This window comes from Phyllobates terribilis, unplaced genomic scaffold (genome assembly GCF_046119375.1).
Source record: "Phyllobates terribilis strain yellow unplaced genomic scaffold, ASM4611937v1 Scaffold_1__5_contigs__length_1240528914, whole genome shotgun sequence".
NCBI lineage: Eukaryota > Metazoa > Chordata > Amphibia > Anura > Dendrobatidae > Phyllobates > Phyllobates terribilis.
Genome location: NW_027362761.1, coordinates 1,083,111,146 through 1,083,128,230, shown reverse-complemented (window position 1 = coordinate 1,083,128,230; position 17,085 = coordinate 1,083,111,146).

Here is a 17,085-nt window from a genome sequence, read left to right as displayed (position 1 = left end):
CCTTTACCTAGAGACTGCCCCGTTCACTTGCCGTGACCTCCTGCCCGTACACCCAGAGACTGTCCCGGTCACCTGCTGTGACTGCCTGCCTGGTCGCCACCCGCTCCCTTACAAGGACCGCTCCCTTGTATAGTAGCCTAGAGGTTCCGCCTCCCAGACCCGTTACAGTTTGCTCGGGCCATGGAATCCGGTGGCACCCAAGCTGCCTCGCTCTCGGACCTGTGTCATGAACTGTCCCGTCAAAGGTCCCAACAGGAGTCCATCCTGGGTCACCTGCGGAATGTCAATACTCGCCTGGACACTCTTACTGTTCCACCAACAACCTCCGCCAGTGCCATGTCTCGCAATCCGGCAGCTCCGCTGTCCACTAACACCATGATATCCTACCCCGGACCTCGGCTTTCTGCACCTCCTCGCTTCGGAGGCGACTCAGCCCAGGCTCGGGGCTTCATAAGCAGTGCACCCTGCACTTTGAACTATTGTCCCACCAGTTTAACTCCGACCGAGCCAAAATTGCATTCATCATGTCCCATCTCACCGGGGAGGCCCTGGCCTGGCTAAATCCTCTATGGGAGAGAGGAGACCCCCTGGTGTCCAACTTGCCTGCTTTTCTCACGGCTTTCCGGAAAGTCTTCGACGAACCCGGACGGAAGACCTCATCCGCATCATCGTTGCTACGCCTCCGTCAGGAAGGTCTCACCGTGGGCCAATATGCCATACGGTTCCGTACCCTTGCCTCGGAGCTGGCCTGGGATAACGACGTTCTGGTTTCCGTCTTCTGGGAGGGTCTGTCCGGCCGTATTAAAGATGAACTTGCCGGTCGGGACATTCCTACCACTCTCGATGACTTAATAACTCTTGCCACCCGGATTGACCTACGGTTCCAGGAGCGTGCCAGAGAGGTCACCCGTGAGAGGAGGTTACCACGTCTAGCTCCTACTTTTCAGAAACCCGTCACTCCTTCAGTCTCTAACCAGGTACACCCTCCTGAGCCTATGCAGGTCGACCAGACCAAGATGGTCAAGACCCGTCAGGACTTACGCCGTGCCGAGGGGACCTGCTTCTACTGTGGCAGTAAGGAGCACCGGATCCGTGCCTGCCCGGAGAGGTCGGGAAACGCCTGTGTCTAGGTTCACTCAGAGAGGTCCACCTAGACAAGAATAAATCCTCTCCATCCCTGCTGTTGTCAGTTTCAATCGTCTACGGGGAGAACCGTTATTTCGAACTAGCCCAACTGGACTCTGGAGCAGCCGGGAATCTTATTTCACAGTCCCTGGTAGAGAAATACCGCATCCCCACCAAACCTCTGGCTGTACCCTTGTCTGTTGCTGCCGTGGATGGGGGGCTCTTACCACGCCCCATCCAACTCATCACCGAATCCATTACTCTGCAGGTGGGAATGCTGCATTCTGAAAGTATCTCCTTCCATGTTCTGCCTGGACTCTCTCACGCCCTCTTGCTAGGCCTACCTTGGCTCCAGAAACATGCACCCGTTCTTGACTGGCAGACCGGAGAAGTCCTTCGCTGGGGACAGGGCTGCCATAAGACCTGTCTGGTTCCCGTTCATCCCATCCGTCCTTCTCCTACCCCAGCTAATCTACCTGGACTTCCGATTCCTTATTGGTCTTATTCTGATGTCTTTAATAAAAAGGAGGCAGAGACACTACCCCCTCATAGACCATACGACTGCCCTATCGACCTGTTACCTGGTACTTCTCCTCCCCGTGGGCGTATTTATCCATTATCCGCTGCTGAGACCCGGTCGATGTCCGAATATATTGAGGAGAATCTGGCCAGGGGATTCATCCGGAAATCTACCTCCCCGGCTGGAGCAGGCTTCTTTTTCGTCAAAAAGAAGGACGGCTCTCTCCGTCCCTGTATAGACTATAGAGGCCTTAACCAGATCACGGTGAAGAATAAGTACCCCCTTCCGCTCATTCCGGAGTTATTTGATCATCTGAGGGGGGCTAGAATCTTCACCAAAAAGGACCTCCGTGGGGCGTACAACCTGGTTTGTATCCGTCAGGGGGATGAATGGAAGACGGCATTCAACACCCGGGACGGCCACTATGAATATCTGGTAATGCCCTTTGGCCTCTGTAACGCTCCTGCCGTCTTTCAAGAGTTGGTCAATGACATCTTCCGGGACCTTCTCTACTCCTGCGTAGTGGTGTACCTGGATGACATCTTGGTCTTCTCTCCGGATCTCCAGACTCACCGGAGGGATGTTCGTCGGGTCCTGCTCAGGCTCAGGCAGAACCATCTCTACGCTAAATATGAGAAGTGCCTCTTTGAGCAGACCTCGCTTCCGTTTCTGGGCTACATTATCTCTCAGACCGGCCTACAAATGGATCCTGAGAAACTGTCTGCCATCGAGAAATGGCCCCGACCAGAGGGGTTGAAGGCTATTCAACGGTTCCTGGGCTTCGCCAACTATTACCGCCTCTTCATCCCGCACTTCTCTTCCCGGACTGCCCCAATTTCCGCGCTCACCCGTAAGGGTACTAATCCCAAAGAGTGGCCACCCGAAGCAGAGGAGGCCTTTCTTTCCCTAAAACAGGCCTTCTCCTCCGCCCCGGTGCTGCATCGCCCGGACGGCAACAAGCAGTTCTTCCTGGAAGTTGACGCCTCCTCCTCTGGAGCCGGAGCGGTACTTACTCAAAAATCATCTTCCGGGAGAATGGTAACTTGTGGCTTCTTCTCCAAACTCTTCTCCTCTTCTGAGCGCAACTATTCCATAGGAGACCGAGAGTTATTGGCCATCAAGCTGGCGTTGGAGGAGTGGCGTTACCTACTCGAGGGGGCTCTTCATCCAGTAATAATTTACACTGACCACAAGAACTTGGCTTACCTCCAGCATGCCCAGAGACTTAACCCGCGCCAAGCCCGGTGGTCCTTGTTTTTTGCTCGCTTTGATTTTGTTCTTCATTTTCGCCCGGCTGACAAAAACGTCAAAGCAGACGCCTTGTCCCGATCCTTTCTGGTGTCCGATCTCGAGGAAGAACCTAAACATATCATCGATCCCGCCAGAGTAATGCAGGTGGCTCCCGTGAGTCTAAATCGTCTCCCTCCCGGTAAGACGTTTGTTTCAGTACCTGATCGGGAGAAGATCCTACACTGGGGCCATTCGTCTAAACTAGCTGGCCACGCCGGTCAGAAAAAGACCCTCCAGCTTATTGCCCGGCACTATTGGTGGCCTACCCTGCACAAGGACATAATAGACTTTGTTTCTGCCTGTGTGTCCTGCGCCCGCAACAAAGTCCCGAGACATCTGCCAGCCGGACGCCTCCTTCCGCTTCCTGTACCTGCTGCCCCCTGGCAGCATATAGCAATGGACTTTATAACTGATCTCCCCGTCTCTGCCGGTTGTACGGTCATTTGGGTGGTCGCTGACCGCTTTTCCAAGATGGCTCACTTTATTCCCCTGCCAGGCCTTCCGTCTGCACCCGAGCTGGCTAAAGACTTTATCCGCCACATCTTCCGTCTTCATGGCCTGCCCCTCCACATCGTGTCGGATCGTGGGGTACAGTTCACCTCACGTTTCTGGAGAGCCACTTGTAAACTACTAGACGTCACCCTGGACTTCTCTTCCGCTTACCACCCACAGTCCAATGGTCAAGTGGAGCGGATCAATCAGAACCTGACCAGTTACCTCCGGCACTTCGTTAATGCCCACCATTCTGACTGGGTGGATCTCCTACCATGGGCCGAGTTCTCTTATAATAATCACGAGAGCGAATCCTCCTCCAAATCCCCGTTTTTTGTAGTCTTTGGTCAGCATCCTCGGATTCCTTTTCCTGTCTCCACCTCTGTGGACAACCCGGCTGCGGAATCTCTCGTTAGCAAATTTTCCTCCATATGGGAGAGTACCCGGTCCGCACTCCTTCTGTCATCCAAGCGTATGAAAAGACACGCTGACAAAAAACGCCTGGATCCTCCACAATTTTGTCCAGGAGATAAAGTCTGGCTCTCATCTAAATATGTTCGACTCAAGATACCTTCTTACAAGTTAGGGCCTCGGTTCATCGGTCCTCTGGAGGTCATCAGTCAGATCAACCCGGTGGCCTATAAATTGAAACTCCCGGCCAACTTACGGATCCCTAACTCCTTCCATGTATCTCTCCTCAAACCCGTGGTGCTTAACTCTTTTTCCAAGTCTACAGTTACGCCTCCTGCTCCGGTTTCTGCTGAGGACGAGTTTGAGGTAGAGAACATTCTTGCCACCAAAAGGGTAAGAGGAAAGACCTTTTTTCTGGTAGATTGGAAGGGGTTTGGTCCTGAGGAGAGAACGTGGGAGCCCCGGGAGAACATCCATGCCCCTCTCATCCTAGCTAAATTTCTATCTGGCCTAAAAAAGGGGGGGCCTAAAGGGGGGGGTACTGTAGTGCCGGCGTCTCTGCCCTCTGCTAGGCAGGGACGCTGTTCCCCTCACCGCTCTGCTCCGTGCCCGGCGTCCCTCTCCCGCTCTGCTGGCAGCGCGCGCTCCTTCCCGGCCACTGTGCTTAGGGCGCGCGCACGCGCCCTCCCTCCCTCTTAAAGGGGCCGCGCGCGCCGTCCTAAGGAGTCCCCGGCCAATGGCCGGAGGACTTTACCATATATAAGGCACCTCCTCCAAAATGGAGGTGCCCGAGCAATGTTGTTGCACCGTTCTACTCTGCTTCAGCCCTCAGGTCCCGTTGCCAGTTACCTGCCAGTTACCTGCCAGATTCCTGCCAGCTTGCTGTCCTAATCCTGCCTGATTTCCTGTTACCTGCCTGCCTGCCTGAGGTCCGACGGTCTGCCTTACAACTCCGGTCAGTCTGTATAAGGACCAACTTGCCCGCTCACCTGGGAGCGCACATCAGCTACCTGCCTGCTTGCCTGAGGTCCGACGGTCTGCCTTACAACTCCGGTCAGTCTGTCTATGGACCAGCTTGCCCGCTCACCTAGGAGCGCTTCTCCGCTACCTGCCTGCTTGCCTGCCCGGAGGCTCCGCTGTCACGTGCTGTGACCACCAGCTATTTCAGACTCTTGCCCGCTCACCTGGGAGCGCTTCTCCGCTACCTGCCTGCTTGCCTGCCCGGAGGCTCCGCTGTCACGTGCTGTGACCACCAGCTATTCCAGACTCTTGCCCGCTCACCTGGGAGCGCTTCTCCGCTACCTGCCTGCTTGCCTGCCCGGGGGTTCCGCTGTCACGTGCTGGGACCACCAGCTATTCCAGAGACTCTTGCCCGCTCACCTGGGAGCGCTTCTCCGCTACCTGCCTGCTTGCCTACCTGGAGGCTCCGCCGTCACGTGCTGTGACCACCTGCTATTCCAGAGACTCTCGCTTGCTCACCTGGGAGCACACATCCTCCATCTGCCTTGCTAGCCTACCTGGAGGTTCAGCCATCACAGGTCGTACCTACCCTTTACCTAGAGACTGCCCCGTTCACTTGCCGTGACCTCCTGCCCGTACACCCAGAGACTGTCCCGGTCACCTGCTGTGACTGCCTGCCTGGTCGCCACCCGCTCCCTTACAAGGACCGCTCCCTTGTATAGTAGCCTAGAGGTTCCGCCTCCCAGACCCGTTACACGTTGCTTGTTAGCCTTTTGTGCGCCAAAAAAAATACATCCATTTATTTGGAAACTGGACTAAATTCAACACAATTGACGTTGAACTACCTGGATTGTATTGATTTTTGTGAAATAGTGACATGCACTGAGCCTTGATGGAAGATAACTAGCTACCATTATTTAATGAATAAAGCCATCTCCGCTTTTTACTATCATGTGACAGAGACCATGGTCCACTTTTTGGAATTGATATTGTGCTGTAAGGTGCAGTCCACCATCAAAAGCAGCTGATATGGTCAGGGACTTTACATCTCTTTTATGGTTCATTGAATCAATATTTTGCATGTCGGCTAAGCACTACCGAAAGAAGGCCATGTGTTTACTCTCTACACTAGGCGACTCATTCACTTCCTCCACATCCTTCTCAATGGACATATCCCCACCAGCAACAGGAGAGAATTTTCTATGAAATGTCAGACTGGATGACTCTGAGTCCTAGGCAACTAAGGAAAAATACCAGAAATATTTTGGCTGCCATGAAATTAGGCAAAATAATATAAACTTGCAACATGCCAAATGCCCTTAATTTAATCATTCTGGGACTGGGAACAGAAAACACTCCGGTCGTGGTTCTTTACTTATACTCTTTATATACAAATAGAGAAATCCAATTAATCTGGTATAACAAACATCAGATTACATAATTTTTCAACTCAGAATCACATTTTGTAACACCTACAAAATAAATAAATGTATTTAAACATTGTGAAATATGTGATGTATTCATTAAATTAAATGTGTCTATTATAAGTGCTGTAAACTAAAAGTTTATTGATGTATGTAGTTTCTAATTTGGCTTCCTATCCTAAGTCATTTGACAAATGACTTAAAGAGGTCCTGTCACCAGGTCAAAAGTGGACAGTTTTGGCTTTCATTTTATTACACAGCTCTACTAACTGTCTTTACCAAGGGAGAATTGATTACAAAAAAGCCTATTCACAAAGAAGAAAAAGGAGAGGAGAGGTAGAAAGTAGTATTAATTATTTACAGGGTAGACCATTTATATGGATACACCTAAATTAAATGAGAATGGTTGGTGATATCAACTTCCTGTTTGTGGCACATTAGTATATGGGAGGGGGAAAACTTTTCCAGATGGGTGGTGACATGGTGGACATTTTGAAGTCAGCCATTTTGGATACAACTTTATTTTTTTCAATGGGAAGAGGGTCATGTGACACATCAAACTTATTGAGAATTTCTTAAGAAAAACAATGGTGTGCTTGGTTTTAACGTAACTTTATTCTTTCATGAGTTTTTTACAAGTTTATGACCACTTATAAAATGTGTTAAAAGTGCTGCCCATTGTGTTGGATTGTCAATGCAACCCTCTTCTCCCACTCTTGACACACTGATAGCAACACCGCAGAAGAAATACCAGCACAGGGTTCCAGAATGCATTGTTTCAGATGCTGCACATCTCGTATCTTCACAGGTAAGACAATTGCCTTCAGATGACCCCAAAGATAAGATTCTAAGGGGGTCAGATTGGGAGACCTTGGTGGCCCACTCAACTGGCCCACGACGACCAATCCACTTTCCAGGAAACTGTTCATGTAGGAATGCTCGGACCTGACACCCATAATGTGGTGGTGCACCATCTTGTTGGAAGAACTCAGGGAACGTGCCATCTTCAGTGCATAAAGAGAGCAACACATCATCATGTAGCAATTTCAGATATCCAGTGGCATTGAGGTTTCCATTGATGAAGAATGGCCCCACTATCTTTGTACCCCATATACCATACCATCAAGATACGAGATGTGCAGCATATGAAACAACGGATACTGGAACCCTGTGCTATAATTTCTTCTGCAGTGATGCTATCAGTGTGTCAGGAGTGGGAGAAGAGGGTTACATTGACAATCCAACACAATGGGCAGCACTTTGAACACATTTTATAAGTGGTCATAAACTTGTAAAAAAACTCATGAAAGAATAAAGTTATGTTAAAACCAAGCACACCATTGTTTTTCTTATGACATTCTCAATAAGTTTGATGTGTCACATGACTCTCTTCCCATTGAAAAAAATAAAGTTGTATCCAAAATGGCTGACTTCAAAATGGCCACCATGGTCACCACCCATCTGGAAAAGTTTTCCCCCTCCCATATACTATTGTGCCACAAACAGGAAGTTGATATCACCAACCTTTCCAATTTAATTCAGGTGTATCCATATTATTGGCCCAACCTGTAGTTGGTTGGATGTATACCTGTATAAGTTGAATAGTAGAGCTTGAAGAGGAAGGAGGATCATGAATGGACAATGATATTCCAAACAGAGAACCTGCTACATTATCATAAAAGGGTATGCTCAAGATATTAAATTGATTCAGTTCGTTAGAAAACATGAAAATAAGCAAGTTTGCAGTTGACTTGCTTTTTCTTTCTGCTTTCATTTTCCTGCAATGAGAGCTTTTTTTTATATCGTACAGTTGAGTGTGCACAGTAGCTACATTCCAGGAGATGTGTTAACTCCTCACATATCAATCAGGTCTCTGCAGCCCCTTGATTTATATGCAGGAGTTAGCTGCTCACCTCCCTCCCCCTCACTCTTAGCTCCTCATAATCATCCAGCCTCCAGCATCAGCAATTTCAAATAGCAGTTCTCCAAATCACAGTTTCCATTTTCTTGAGTCGTGTGTTCGTTCAAAGTCACTATTTTGTCTATATGTAAATATAGTGATAACAGTGTAGAATCAGAACAAGTGAGAGACCATTACAGTGTAGTAGCAGTAGTGACAGAATGATTACCTGCTGACTTAAAGGAAATCTGTCAGTAGGGTCAATCTTCCAAAGTTGTCTACATGGGCATGCAATTCATAGAAAGTTTAATAAAATGATACCTTGATATCTGCAATCTGATGTATTCTAAAGAAATCCATGTTTTTAATATGTGCAAATAGGCTGTTAAGAACTATATATGTGATATTATTGGTATATTAGTCTTGGTATAGTGGATTTTGTTCAGTAATAGGATGGTGATTATATTCAGACACTGTACGATGATAATATATGATGATGGTTTGTGTCATCATAAGTTTATATCAGCCTTTGTAAAGAGGAAGATAATCAAACATTGACTGATTTGAATATAACATAATCAGCGCTCATTCGAATGACTGAAATGAGCAGTGTAAGTGTAACTTACGTTTTTCTATATGATGGTTCATTATGTTAGGGTTTGGGGCCCGACTTTTAATTTTTAACCATGGCTACATTTTGTCTATGGCCACGGCCCCACTATCAGTATCTGGTCAGTATTCGGTCAGTAGGAGCCAAAACCAGGGGAGGAACAAGCAGAGAAAAGGTTTAATACTAACAAGTGCACCAATTCTGCATTTATCACCCACTCCTGAGAAAAAATACTGACCGAATATTGACCAAATACTGATTGTGTGGCCGTGGCCTTAAACTGACCCTGACTGGGGTCTTATTATTTTACTACCATGGAAGAATGGCAACTAATCCATGTTTTCAGGTGGGAAGGGAGATGATTACTTGATTACTGCACTGCGCACACCATGGATAATATTGAAACAATGATTTTATTTTGACTGGGGGGAGAGAGGTCATTTGGGGTATAGAGTAGCTCCTTTCAATTTTCACCACAGGCAGTAGAGAATCTAAGAATGTCCCTGAGTGATTGGTACTGTTTAATGGTCACTTTGATCCTTTCAGAATGAAAAGTGAGCAATTATTACAAATTGTCTCCTCTGATTTTCTGAAATATTCAAGTTTGTTCTCTACATAAGACATATATCTTTTAAATAATTAATTTTTATGATTTAAGTATGCTAATGCTATATAATGACTTTGGCAATGTGTTACATTGCGCGTCCAAAGATCCTAGTATCACGATACTGCATTGCAATATAATTAAAGTGATTGTGGTCACATTCCGACCTACAAATTACAATGACTGCAAAATGAAATTCCAAAAAGTCTAAAACTGTTGGACTTCTGGTAGCTAGCATTGTTGCACTCACCACAACATTGTTCTCTTTTGTAGGGAAGAAATGCGTGACCTAGTATTTTTCATATTTTAAATAATCATTGGAGAAGAGAAGATTGAGTGTGTTGGTACTATGGCAGTGCTAGTCGTCATGTGTAAGTGTATCCATATTTTTTATATCACATGTTGGGTGCATCTTTATTTTTTTTCCATACTATACAGTTGCACTCTAGTTGTACTTTCTGATCGCTTTCTATAATAACCATTTTTTTACAATTCTACTAAAATGACAACTTGATGTTACCAGTCCCCAGAGTGTGTCCCTATAAAAGTCAATACTGATTGGACAGTATCAGATTGGTAACACCCGGTAGTCAATTTTCTTTCTAAATATCTATTACAAATAGAAGAAGAATGATAAAACATAAGGTTGTACTTAAAGATGCTCCAGAATTGATATGTTATTATGAGAAATACAAGTATTTACTAAAACAGACATGTTAGTTCTCAGGAGTGGTGACCGGGTTCTCTTTAAGCGCATCGTTCTTTCTGTTGGGTGATGCATTTTTATAGTAATTTATACAGTTCCCATTAATATTCTCTATTATGCTGTACTTCAATGTATAAAATAGAATAATACTGTATGAAATGCTTAACAATATGCTGAGGTTGCTGTTGAAACAGCATTATTAATGAGGCCGTTCTCATTCTGGTATTGTTTTTCCATCACATAAAAGAGTATCTAGAGCAGACACCAGCTAATAGCTAAACCCTATAAAATTAACAATTGCTTTACCTCCAGCAGTTGCCTTAAAAAATATCTATTTTCTATAAATTGTGTTTTATGTTCCGCTTATTACAACTTTATAACATATAACTTTCATTTCCTGAGCGCTCGGATGATTACCGCTGTGCAAACCGGGTGCCTTTAGTCTTGACCTTTGAGCAGATGAAGAAATGGTGTTGTATTTCTTTTGTAGCCATTGTTTTAGATGATGTTCTTCACTTACAGTTAATAAAAGTGCAAGGATGACACCGCTGCTCGTAATACTTTCATGTTCAAAATCATTTGTTGCGGCACCATAGTAAAAGAGCGAAGCTTTTGAAGCATCGCATGTGTCTAATGTGAGTTTACCACAGTAGACGTCCATAACTCATGTCAGGATGAAGCATTTTATGATGCATAAATATGATTTGTTTGTGTAATTTCACAATAATATACTAAATCAATACCATTCAGGATCACTGTTTGTTATAAGCAATGCACAGAATGTCATGCCCTTGAAATGAGAAGCTGGAAACCTGGGATGACAAAGTGCTCGGAGAAATTACTTCACCGCATTGTTCTTATATTAGTGCACACATCCCGTAAATGACATTATAACCATGGAGAACTTTTCATAGGGCACTTAATGTACTTTCATTAATGGGACTCTAGTACAGATTTGTGTAAGATGATGACACATTTCATTTCATTTTATGTGTTGCATTTTTTATTTTATGGGTACAGAATATCATAGGTCACATCTAGCGCAACACTTACCATATGTCTTTTGTGTGTCCATCATGTTTCCTTTTTCATAAAAAAAACAAATAGCCATCTTTTGTGTAATAGAACACATCTATTTATTTATATGTGCAAAAAACAGGGTGTCTAGCACTCGTCGTCTGGGTATTCGAAAAAAGAAAATAAACTTTATTTCTGCATGTTAAAACTGGTACAAAGCAGTAACAAGAAGGACTTTCTAATACAAAACATAAGCATCAAGCCTATGCCTTTCGAAACTTTATGGTAAGATGAACAAATATATTAAAGTGGAATTGAATTCGGCTCAAATATTACTAAAAATCCATATTTGCCAAAATGTGGAGTTTTTGTAATTTGCTTTCACTGGCCATCATTTTTTGGAACCGTATGGAGCCATCAAAAATAAAAACAATATCTATATTCACCTCACCGCTCACCTGTCCAGCCACTCCACTCCACATCATCACCTGTCTGGTCCTTGTCAGATCTGCTTATCACCACCATGAATCTTCAGGCCTCTTTACACTAGACTAGGACTTTGAGCTCTGTTGAGGTCCAAGACAGCTCTGAGCACATCATGACGTTGTGGCTTTACACAAGCTAGCGCAAAACCATTGCGGGCCTCATAAAAGCCAAAAGTCCTGGTCAAGTGTGAGGAAGCCTGTGGGTTCAGCGCTTGCTCTACTGGTAAGAAGATGCAACGAGGACCCAATGCGTGACAACTAGAAATAGAGGGGTCAAGGAGGTGACCGGTAAGATGCAAATAAAGATTTGTTTTATATTTTAAATCTTACGTTTATTTTACTTTGGCGGTTAGACAGACTGCAGAGCATAATAAGGGATATTAAATTAGCAGAGAATAGCTTATCTGCGAAAATCCGCAAGAACAAGCAAATTAGAATTTTGCCAGATACGCTCATATTTAGTATAATGTTTATTTTTTTGCATCAGGACGTTCAGCTTTTTACTGCTTTATACCATTTTTAACATGAAGAAATAAAGCTTCATATTTTTCCACAGTGAATGAGTGCTGGATAATGTTCATTTATCCACATTGAAATCGAAAGGAATGAGGTGCAAAACGGAAAAAAGCATAAAATCTTTTTTGCAAAAAGATAGATAATACAAGCTAAAAAAACTATTTAAAAAGTTTTAATATCAGGGAATAATAGAATTTTCAATGCTCTGTTCAGAATAGACTGCAGGTCCATGCCACACAAATCTAAAGTGTATGATATGAGGATTTAGGTTACATTCCCACGATGAGTTTTTGGTGAGTTTTTGATGTAGCAGAATTTCTGCACCATTTTTGCAGCTACTAAGTAAATGATGTTACTTGGGTTATTTCATTGTGTTTTTGTATGCATTTTTTACACACACTCTTATGTTTTCGTTGCTTTGTTTTTTGTCTCCGGTTGTTATATCATGTTATAAATAAAGCTGCTTTGTTTTTGATACTTCCTGGTCTTTGGCTTTGATAAAACTTTATTGATACAGTCATGTGCATATTACATTTGTTTTTGATGTGTTTCCACTGCGGAAACGCACTAAAAACTAATAGTAGCCCACCCTATACCCCAATAAAAGGGGGGTCTCTTGGGAACATGGACACTGGATTGTATTAAGTTTTATCAGTTTATGGTTCTCAATACAGTTTAATAATCGCCAGTGTATGGCTTTTTGGGGTCAAAGGTTAAGCTGTGGTCTCTGGTGTCCACGAGCAGGTTCTAACCAGTTTGAGCCAGTTATTCTTGGCTCTCTTTTGTGACCTCCTGATTGGTTGTTTCAAGAAAGTGCGGGAATTTCAAATGTATAAATAGAACAGCGTGTCTGAGGTCCCCTCATTATCCTGTCAAAAGAGCGAAGACCCCACCTTCCCTCTTTTGGTATCAATAAAAGTTTTGTATGTCGTGCTGTTTATTTTTGGGAGAATCGCCCAGTTGCTGGGTGGATTGGATTAATGTGTTGGTAATTTTATTGAGTTTTATTGTTTAACAAATTACTCAATTTATTTAATTTATTTAGTTACCCTAAATAAACATCACGGCCATTTTCTTCCAGCTGGTGTTATGTGTTGTTATTTCAAGTTATTTACACAAAATGTGTTCTATGTTACCATGTTTTACCTGCTGATTTTCTGCAAGTCTTTGTGGGAAATCTGAACAGAAAACTCAGCGTACCCGCAAAAGAAATTGACATGTTGCGGATTTGAAACATGCACCATTATAACCATCTGGGATATTATTTGAGCCTTACTTTTATATTTTTATATTGCACCTGTCTTAACTAAAGCGCACCTCTCTCCCTTTCCCTTTGGTTACTACATTCTGGGTATACTTCTCCATATTTTTACTGTCTATTGCCATCATTGGTGTATATTTATTAAGTGTTTTATATAAATAATACTGTTTCTGCATTGGGTAGTAGGCAACATCACAAGTGTTATTCCCTGACTTAGTTTCCTCTAAAACCCTTATGTAACACACTTTATTTTAGTGTGGCATGAGCAAGTTGTCCTTGCTGAATAGAGCATTGAACTTGGTGTTATTCCCTGAAATAAAGACTTTTTCAATATTTTTAGCCTGTCTTTTTGCAACAATAAAGCGTTCATGTATTTTTACTATTTCGATGTGCGTCTCAATCATTTGTATTCTTTATATTTCAATGGCTCAATCACCATCCTTTTGTAACATAACCTATATTTTGCTCATATGACGTAGCTGCCTCCATTACTGGAGATTGAATCTTTGCCCTGCCCAAAGTATTTGGTTTGATAGCCATGTATGAGACCATGCCAGAGGTGAACATGGAATAAACTATTTTCTTTCACATATTGTACATTTCTTCTCATCTTTTTAAATTACAAATCTTGTCAATCTTAACTCTAGTATAGCAGTCTTTTTGTTGTGTGCGATAAACAGTGGTTGTACATAGATGTTCTCTTTTATAAAAAAAAAGTAAAGAAAATGGTTTAGTTTGTTTCTACATTTGTTGTTACTGCTAGAAAAAAAAGCTCAAAATCTACTAGAACACATATTTTTAATTATCATCTAACTAAAAAAAGATGTAATTTGGGCACAGAAAAATAATATGAAATGTATGGAGGTGGATAAAGAATTAAAGTTATTTGTGGTTTATTGGAATGGGTTTCACATAGTAGTCACCATGGAGAGGCTGCATCATGAACTTTGCAGTAGCTTTAAAATGGATTTTTAAAAATTGAGTTTACCCCTTTCCTGACCTATGATGTACTGGTAAGTTATATATTGAGTCCCTGACTTTTATGTAGGTTCAGTAGCTGTGCCTGCCTTCTTTCCAGAAGATGATGGCTGTATTAGTCTGCCATCATCTACCTTTAACAGCATCGGGTAGAGCTGAGCTACTGAAGACCATCGTGCCTGTCATGATGGCGCTCCTATGAAAATAAGCTTGTGACTGCCAATCATAGGAGACTGCGATCTTTGACTATATAATGTAATACTTTGGTATGGAAATATAATGTATGAACTATCATGTGATCTTAGGTTCAAGTCCCTTCAGTTGACTAACAAATAAAGTAAAAAGTAAAAATAAAGTTTTAAAAAATATTTAAAAGAATGAAAAGTCTAAAATTGGGAATCAAACTCCACCCCTTTTTCCTTATAAAAATGGTATCTGCATGTCCATAAAAGTTTGATCTGTCAAAATATAAAATTAAGTAACCCAATCAGTAAGCAGCATAAAATATTAAAAACTATAAGCCAGAACTGCAGTTTTTCAGTTTCAGCGAAACAAAAAGCAATAATAGATAGAAGCATTGCATATTCACCATAATTGCATCTATTAAAATGACTTAATGTTTCCCTTTTTCTTGCGATGCCATCCTCCTTCTTGCGATGCCATCCTCCTTCTTGCGATGTCATCCTCTTTCTGTGCTTTGTGTGGATGACCCATCCTATGACATCCATACAGAGTCCCCGGCATTGCGCTCCTGCGCAGGAATACTTCTCTGCCCTGACCGAGCAAAGCAAAGTACTGCAGTGTGCATGCGCCGGGTCTCATTGACCTTTCCCAGTGCAAACGCACTGCAGTACTTTGCACAGGAGCGAGTCATGACAGGCACGAGGGACACTGTGTGGATGACGTAGGATGTGTAATCCACACAAAGCACATAAGGAGGATGGAATCGCAAGAAGAAAGGAAGAACCAGATCAAGACCAGCGATGCCCATTGGACCTGCCCCATAGGTGAGTATAATAAAAGGTGTTTTTCTTTTGCTGCAAACTGTATTGGGGGCATATATACAGCATATTAGAATGCTGTATATGAGGGCTGAAAGGTAATCGTCTTATCTTATATGTGACAAACCTGGTGACAGGTTCCCTTTAACAAGCAGTCCAAAAATGATCACATTCTGGGAGCAGCAACTGGTTTGCTGCTTTGAAAGGGAAGAAGCAATGTTTTTTTTAATAAGCTGTTCAAAATGTATTTTTTTTTAGTGGGTTGTTTGAGGTACAATTACCTTGTATGGGATGCCAGCACTGGTAACTTTGTAATAGAAGGAGAAAAGTCTTTCATAGAATCATTGCGAGATGTATGTAATAAGGAGAAAGAGCGCCATCTGGTGAGCATTTCAAGTTTGGACTCTGGACCCGGTCAAGTGACCTCCAGCACAGAATTTCAAAATTTACAGATCGAGTGCGCAGTGCCTGAGGTGATTTCGGCGCCAGGCACAGGAAGAGAAGTGACGCAGGACGGACACGCTGAAGGAATCAGCGAGAGAGACGAGGGTGAGAGACCCGTAAGGCAAGACGAGTGGCTGCCGGTGAACTAGTGCTGGATTAAGCACAGCGATCCCTCGGGTGTCATGGATACGGAAGAGGATTGGGACTTGGATACGACATTAAGGAAATGTACAAGACCCTCCTACCCACGACGTGGTAAAGCGCCCGATTGACAGGATAAAGAGGGGATAGAAATGAGTTGTGCCGGAGAGATCTCATCAGCAAAAGCAGACAAGTGTCATCACTGAACAGGGCTGTCACTTCAACTGCTCCTTCACGGTACCGAGAAAAATCGGGTTTAGGGTATCAGGTTGGAAGGGGGACGGGTGAGGTGGAACAAGCCAAACGGGATATAATTGACTTTGTCTGAAAAATATTTAAAGGCCTAGTGGGAATTACTGGAAAACACCGCTAGGGCTATTTGCAGAACCGATTGACTTCAGTGATTAATTCCATATTTGAGCTAGATACAGTATTTTAGAGAAGGATTTTATTGCTATTGTTATTGCTATTGTGATATTGTTCTCATTACTAACCCCTGTTGTAATCCCTGTAAGCTTTGTTTAATATACAGTACAGACCAAAAGTTTGGACACACCTTCTCATTTAAAGATTTTTCTGTATTTTCATGACTATGTAAATTGTACATTTACACTGAAGGCATCAAAACTATGAATTAACACAAGTGGAATTATATACTTAACAAAAAAGTGTGAAACTACTGAAAATATGTCTTATATTCTAGGTTCACCAAAGTAGCCACCTTTTGCTTTGATGACTGCTTTGCATACTTTTGGCATTCTCTTGATGAGCTTCAAGTGGTAGTCACCGGAAATGGTCTTCCAACAATCTTGAAGATGTTCCCAGAGATGCTTCGCACTTGTTGGCCCTTTTTCCTTCACTCTGCGGTCCGGCTCACCCCAAACCATCTCGATTGGGTTCAAGTCTGGTGACTGTGGAGGCCAGGTCATCTGGCATAGCACCCCATCACTCTCCTTCTTGGTCAAATAGCCCTTACACAGCCTGGAGGTGTGTTTGGGGCCATTGTCCTGTTGAAAAATAAATGATGGTCCAACTAAACGCAAACCGGATGGAATAGCATGCTGATGCAAGATGCTATGGTAGCCATGCTGGTTCAGTATTCCTTCAATTTTGAATAAATCCCCAACAGTTTCACCAGCAAAGCACCCCCACACCATCACACCTCCTCCTCCATGTTTCACGGTGGGAACCAGGCATGTA